This window comes from Choloepus didactylus, chromosome 4 (assembly GCF_015220235.1).
Source record: "Choloepus didactylus isolate mChoDid1 chromosome 4, mChoDid1.pri, whole genome shotgun sequence".
Classification (NCBI taxonomy): Eukaryota; Metazoa; Chordata; class Mammalia; order Pilosa; family Megalonychidae; genus Choloepus; species Choloepus didactylus.
Window position 1 is genome coordinate 156,922,697 of NC_051310.1, and position 8,066 is coordinate 156,930,762.

General features: G+C 39.2%; 2 pseudogenes; both read left to right on the top strand.

Annotated features, from left to right (window-relative positions):
• The first annotated feature begins 1,912 nt into the window (after nt 1–1,912).
• LOC119532963 lies at nt 1,913–2,843 on the top strand (annotated as a pseudogene).
• Nucleotides 2,844–5,915: 3,072 nt separating this feature from the next.
• Nucleotides 5,916–7,557, top strand: LOC119532964 (annotated as a pseudogene).
• Nucleotides 7,558–8,066: the final 509 nt, after the last annotated feature.

Here is an 8,066-nt window from a genome sequence, read left to right on the forward strand (position 1 = left end):
TCACATCCATGTTTTTCTGCTTCTGTTCTGGAAAGAGCTGGATAATTTTCTCGACCACCAAGGCACCCACTTGAACCAAACGATTAGGATGCAGACACCACTTCTTCACATTGCTGATGAATTACACTGTGTTGAGCCTAAAATAACACCTGAGAAATAGCCTTAGCTATCTCAGAGGCTGAAAAACGGTGTTCTTTCATAAATGTCAACAAATGCTAGACGTAATGGTAGTGTGTGGAATGACTCTGAGAAGTGTAGCAAAACTATTTAAAGAGCCCAAGTTTGTAAAATTTACCATTTTAATGCCACTTTCATTGCCCTGGTGCCCAATCTGCTCAAGGTACCTCCTTTCTCCCAGGTACCTAAACTGGGACCTAAACATATTCTACAGAGACTGACAAAATTTTTTTCTCCAGCTCTGCCTAATAAATAAAGAGTAGCTGATAATGCTTAAGAAAGAAAGTACATGCCCAGGGATGCTGACTTCGAAAGAGAGAACTTTTTAAGTTTTTTGTTGTTGTTTTGTTGCCAGAAACCCTCCAGCGAACCCAATCAGACCTCTATCTACTGAGTAGATCAAAGTCTAGACCACCTAAAGTTGGAGAGCCTCCCTTCAGGGAACGATTGTGGGGAGACAATGAATAAAGGCAAACTGTCTCCAGGTGGACCAACTTAAGACTACTTGGCATAGTGACTCGGTAAGTCTTCTATCCCTTTGGAAATAATACATAAATATTATACCCTCAGGCATTTGTGTATTAAATGTCCAAGAAATCCATCTCACAGACATTTCAGGGGTTATTTGCTCATTCAATGAATGTTTATTAAATCACATTATTATCTACAAATGTGTCCTAGGTGCTATAGAAAACACAAAGATTAATTTTAAAAGGTTTGTCACAATGAGCAACATATGAGATACAACTATAAAAATACAATCAAAATAAAATGAGATAAAATAAAATTAGGGGGGATACAGAGGAAAGAATAATTCATCCAGAAGAGAAGCCTTCATAGAGGGAATAGAATTTATTAAGGAGAGTCTTAAAGGATAAATAGATTTGAACAGCTAATTTTTCAAAGCTGAAAGAATAACATATGCAAAGCACAGTGCATGAAAATACATCATGAATCAAAGACCAGCAAAGAGCCTATTCTATCTAGACTCTGGGTTTGTGGGAGCATATAAAGACATTATTTGGAAAGAGATAATTATAAACCTTGAATACCAAACTCCCAAATAGGAATTTATACTCATGAATGTATTAGATTTTTCTTATTTTCTAATTTGTGAGAGTTGCACACAACCCTTATAGATTTCCTCTTTCCTTTTTTGTTAAACCAAATACTGGTTTAAAAGGATCACAGTCAGGTAATCTTGAAAATGCAATGTGTTGTCTATCCATTCTATGTCAGTGAACCTCAAGATATGAACCTCTGACTAGGTATGTTAAGCAAAAAGGGTATGTACTACCCTCAAATGTGAACTATTTAGGGATGAAGACCAAAAATGGGAATAAAGAATAAAAGGTATTGAAAGCATGTTTTATCATTAAGGCTAAGAAATTATTTGAAGAATCAGAAATAAAAGTTGAGAAAATAAGTGAGGAAAATTTGGAGTTTTGAGCCTTATTTAACCATATTTAACCCTGAAAATTACCCGTTCCTCCTCTATCATAGATACAACAAAGACCAGACATGAAACGGGTCCCCCAGAGGCTCTGCAAAAGTAGCCTGAGTAGTTAGTGGTGAGAAGATATGCCCTTCATAGGAATAAAGGACTCCTTCAGCTGAAACTGACACTGATCTCTCTTTCCTTTCACTTCCAGGTTGTCCTCAGGTCCCCAGAATATAATGAATCCTGATGCTGACCACATTTGATTGACCTTCCACCAAGGAGGACTAAGCAGCCATGGGAAACAGCACCAGTGTCACTGAGTTTGTCCCGCTGGGGCTCACGGATGCCTGTGAGATGCAGATGCTCATCTTTGTGGGGCTCCTCCTGACCTACCTCCTCACACTCATGGGAAACCTCCTCATCGTGGTCATCACCCTCCTGGACAGGCGCCTCCACACTCTCATGTACTACTTCCTCCGCAATTTTGCTCTCCTGGAGATCTGGTTCACCTCGGTCATCTTCCCCAAGATGCTCACCAACAATCCTGACTTGAAGTAAGACAATCTCCCTTCCAGGCTGCTACCTACAGAGTTTCCTCTATTTCTTCCTGGGCACCACAGAGTTTTATATCCTGGCTGTGATGTCCTTTGACAGGTATGTGGCTATATGTAATCCCTTGCGCTATGCCAGCATCATGAGTAAAAGGGTCTGTGCCCAGTTAGTCCTTTGTTCATGGATGACAGGATTCCTTCTCATCATTATTCCAAGTTTCTTCACAGTTCAGCAGCCATTCTGTGGCCCCAATATCATTAATCACTTCTTCTGTGACAACTTTCCTCTCATGGAACTCATATGCACAGACACAAGTCTAATAGAGCTTCTGGGTTTCGTTGTGGCCAACTTCAGCTTATTGGGAACTCTGTCCATGACAGCCACTTGCTATGGCCACATCCTCCACACCATCTTGCACATCCCCTCAGCCAAGGAGAGACAGAAAGCCTTCTCAACCTGCTCCTCCCACATTGTTGTAGTGTCTCTCTTCTACGGCAGCTGCATCTTCATGTATGTCCGATCGGGCAAGGGCAGCCAGGGGGAGGACAGGAACAAGGTGGTGGCTCTACTCAACACCATGGTGACCCCAATGCTCAACCCCTTCATCTACACCCTGAGGAACAAACAGGTGAGGCAGGTGTTTAGGGATCAGGTAAGCAAGCTCCTAACATAAAACTATGAAACTTAGACTCAGGAGCTAATATTCCCAGAAAATCTCTGGGAATAAGTCTCCTGTGAAGAATTTTGCCTCTCCCTTTCAGAAAAAGCTGTGATGATATGTTTCTGCTGTGCAGAAAAGATGACACCCACTGTAAAACTCACCATAAACTCAAAAGCTCTCTGACCCAACAAGGCACTTTTTTTTATCTATCATATTTGAACATTACATCATTGCATCTCTGTTGCCTGGATTTCCAACAGAATTCAAGCTCTTTGAGTACAGGGATAGCTTTGTAATTTACCTGAAGCCCCAACCATCAATCTATTGACATAGATTACATGAATGCTCAATTAATACTTGCAAATTGATTTTGCTTTACTTCTGTTTCTACAACACCCTAAGAGTAGAGGGGAACACTCCACTGCTACCACAATCCTCATTTCACATGAATGTCCTGTCACAGAAATATATAAACAAGAACTCAAAAACTACTAAGGCCAATTGCTTCACATTTTTTCAGATAAGCTACATATATTTTTTAACATTAAAATTCATAGAAATTCCTCATTCCTGTTGACAAAGGCTCTTTCACCTACTAGTTGTGTTGCATAAGTCACTGAACCTCTCCCTGAAGCAGACTTATCTGCTAAATGGAGATAACAATATTCATCCCAAAGGATTATTAAGAAAGTCAAATCAGATATTCCATGCAGGTGTCTTAAAGAGAGACTCACACATAATAGGTCCTCAATAAATGTTAGTTCCTTTGCTCAAACTCTCCTCTTATTTTCCCTCTCTTCCACCTGGATCTCACACCAGTTGTGAAGAAAAGCATCTTTGAAGAGTTTACATTCTAAATGTTTTTATAAATTTTATACAAAGTTTAATACAGTATTTAACCTATTGCAATTTATGATGAAAATGGTCTCTAATGATGAAGACTAAGGAGAAAGCAAGGCATATCAATAAATGTACAATGTTAACTACGTATTTAAATTAGTTATATTAATTTATTACAAAATCTTTATTATAAAAATGTCATATTCAAGGAAATTTACTATGTGGTCAGGGCAATAAGACATAATTATCCATCCCTTTGTAGAAATTGAAATCTAATGAAGTTAGAAAATACATAAAGAACTACAATTTAGGGTAGAAAATGGTATTTGTAAGATAATATCATGTACAGGCCTTTAACAAAAAATTTGAAAACCAGGAGGAAATTGATGTTGTCCCAGAAAAAAGGTTTCTGAAGTTCACCTAACAAGAAATAGAAAAAATTGATTAGCCAAATTGCCACAGAAGGATCCTGAAATGTGATTACATACTGTAAACCCCAAAACCATCATATTTGATTTCCCTCTTTCTCCAAAATGCTACAACCAATGTATCAGCAATTCTGTGAATAACACCTTCAAAATATATATATATATAGATCTTACCCATTCTCCATCCTCTACCTGCCATGTGCTTCCAGTTTGACTACAAAGGAGCTTCATTTCAAAATAACTGTGGAATTGAAGCATTTGGTGTAAATTATGTGTGACTACCTGTTCTAGTTTGTTAATGCTGCCAGAATGCAAAACACCTGAAATGGATTGGCTTTTATAAAAGGGGGTTTATTTGGTTACACAGTTACAGTCTTAAGGCCATAAAGTGTCCAAGGTAACACGTCAGCAATCAGGTACTTTCACTGGAGGATGGCCAATGGTGTCCGGCAAACCTCTGTTAGCTGGGAAGGCACATGGCTAGCAACTGCTCCAAAGTTCTGGTTTCAAAATGGCTTTCTCCCAGGATGTTCCTCTCTAGGCTGCAGTTCCTCAAAAATGTCACTCTTAGTTGCACTTGGGATATCTGTCCTCTCTCAGCTTCTCCAGAGCAAGAGTCTGCTTTCAACAGCCATCTTCAAACTGTCTCTCATCTGCAGCTCCTGTGCTTTCTTCAAAGTGTCCCTCTTGGCTGTAGCAAGCTGGTTCCTTCTGTCTGATCTTATATAGTGCTCCAGTAATTTAATTCAGACCCACCCAATGGGTGGGCCAACACTTCCATGGAAATTATCCAATCAGAGTCATCACCCACAGTTGGGTGGGGCGCATCTCCATGGAAACACTCAAAAGAATTTCAATCTAATTAACACTGATAGGTCTGCCCACACAAGATTACATCAAAGATAATGGTGTTTGGGGGACATAATACATTCAAATTGGCACAGGTACCTTCACTGGAAGATGGCCAATGGTGTCTGGAAAACCTCTGTTAGCTGGGAAGGCATGTGGCCAGTGTCTGCTCTAAGTTCTGGTTTCAAAATGGCTTTCTCCCAGGACATTCCTCTCTAGGCTTCAGCTCCTCAAAAATGTCACTCTTAGTTGCTCTTGGGGCATTTGTCCCTCTCTTAGCTTCTCTGAAGCAACAGTCTGCTTTCAAAGGCCATCTCCAAAGTGTCTCTGTAAGCTGAAGCTCCTCTTTCAGTTCCAGTGCATTCTTCAAAGTGTCCCTTTTGGCTGTAGCTCCTCTCCAAAATGTCACTTTTTAATTTAGACCCACCCTGAATGGGGGGGGCAACACCTCCATGGAAATTATCCTATCAGAGTCATCACCCAAAGTTGGGTGGAGCGTATCTCCATGGAAACAACCTAATCCAAACATTTCAACTTAATCCCACCAATATGTCTGTCCCCACAAGATTGCATCAAAGAACATCGCTTTTTCTGGGGGACATAATATATAAAAACCAGTACACTGCCAAAAGGGAAAACATGGCTTACATGAGGAATGCCTGTGGGATGATATTGAGATTCATAGCCCTAGAGGAATTAGAAGCCACAGGAATATAAAGAGACATTGCAGTTTTAGGAAAGATGAAGCTAACAACACCTACTCTTTCTTTCTGAATATTCCTACCTAAAGCAGGCCTGAGGTTGAGTAAAGGGTAAGTTTTAAATTTAAAGTTCAGAATTTTAGAATTACGTAATTTGGACAATAAAATAGCCCTATTTTTGAACTGACAGTAAACGGAGGACCTCATTTATAATTATGTAAGAGTCACCAGAAAAGTCCTGAACTTGTCTGAGATTCCATCCAATAATGGTACAGGAAGAAATAATTTCACATATGGGTCAGGTGATGTATCCATCAATGTTCCCCAGAGATATAGAGCCAATACAAAATATGTGTGTATACACATATTATGTGCTCGTGTGTTTAAAGATATAAAGATATATATTTAAGGAATTACCTCATGCAATTGTGGGAATAGCAAGTCCAAAATCTTATGGCAGGCCAGCAAGTTGGAAACACAGTCAAGACTTGATGTTATGTGTTGAGGCAGAATTCCACTCTTTCCAGAAAACCTCATGTTTTTGCTCTTAAGATTTTCAGTTCACTGAATGAGGTCCACTCATGTTATCTCCTCTACTTAAAAGTCAGCTGGTTATATATGTTAATCATATCTACAAAATACCTTCACAGCAACACCTAGACTAATGTTTGACCAAACAACTGGACTGACAGCTTAAACAAGGTAACACACAAAATTAGCCATTACAGTCCACCCATGCTCATCTTCACATCCATAAAAATCTCCTTAAACCATACTTAATCTTCAAATAAGACAATAACAATTGAGAACTTGTCTTTTGGTGCATCCTGCAACCAGTTTGACTACAAAGACGTGTCATCTTTCAAGAAAACCAGTGGAATTGGAGGACTTGGTGGTGAATTACATGTGACTGCAAAAAGGGAAAACATTCCTTACACTGTGGAATGCCTGTGGGGTGATACTGAGATTATAATGAGCTCCTGCTCAATGTTATCACAGCACCAGAATTTCGTCATTGGGAATATCTGTCCTTCAGTCTCAGCTAAAAGACTTTTTTTACAAAGAGTACTTATTTGCTTTTAATTTCCTTATAATACATATAACTATTTCAAGTAAAATTATAATAGTGTATTGTAGGGTTGATAACATATGTAGACACAATGTATATAAAGAAGAGGGAATTAATCTATATGATTGAAAGGTTCTTACATTACATTAAATGGTACAATGTTAATTGTAAGTAGACAATGAAAGTTAGAAATATCTCTAATCTATTGTAATCTCTAAAAAACATGGAAAGAAGTGCTCTAGGACCTGAAAAGTTGTGGCTTTTCAGAATTCAAAAGTTTAAGTTGTTGAAAATTTACATGCTGCAGCTTATTGGAATGCCTTGGCCAATTCCTTGTATTTTCATGACTATTGGATTAGAAAAGTAACATCAGATGAGTTTACTATGTTCAGAACCATTTTCTAAGCTCAAGAATGGCTTGGATTGGACTTACTCTGAGTCATCCTGTTCTACCTGCTGAACAATTTCTCAGTACGATGGGTGGCACTGGGTTAGCTGGCATAAAGGCCAAGTACCATGGATGTGAAATTCAAGAACAGGAGGAACACAGTCTCATCCATGCTGTTCCTGTAGCAGAAAGTGCTGCCACAGGAAGTGCAGAAGCCAGTGCATTCGCTGTTCTCCAGCATGTCCTCAGCACTGGACCACACATCAAGAGGGGCCAGCTCCACCAGCTCTCTATGCCAGGCTATTGCCAAGGGAATCCACCACCTATTTCACAGGCTGCAGCTGCCAGAGATGTTATCAAGGCTTCCTATAACCTAGTAAAAACAATCACTCAGGGAAACCTTTCCAATACAGATGTCCAAGTTGACAAGAACTGGCTGAAAGATACCTAATGGTGGAGTTCTAGGGGTTTCCTGATGAATTGGATGGCAGGCTCTCATTTTTGGTCCATAGGTGCCAACAGTCCTTCAGCAGATTGACTCAGTGCCTGTCACTGATGTCATAATGCAGGAAAGAGTTTGTTTATGGTAAGAAGTCAATGGCAAAAAGTGGAAATTTAGGGCATCCACCTTTTGTTGATGGTTGTAATACTGAAGTACTTATTACAAGAGAGAGCTGAATATTTTCTCAATACAGAGCAGCAGACACTTGAAAGTCAATAGTCTCTAATAAAACATTAACCTTTTTTTCAATAAGGTGAAACATCTTACTGTATGAATGAAGGTAATTACTCCCAGCTGACCTAGTAAAAAAAAAAAAACAAACAAACAAAAACCTCAGTTTAAAGTCTTAAGCTGGGAATTTCAAATCCTAAGCTCCTCCTTTTCTTTCTCCACTTCCTCTAGAACTACGAAGTAGCCAGTCAGTCTCACTGTACTCATTAGTTTGACAACAATATTCT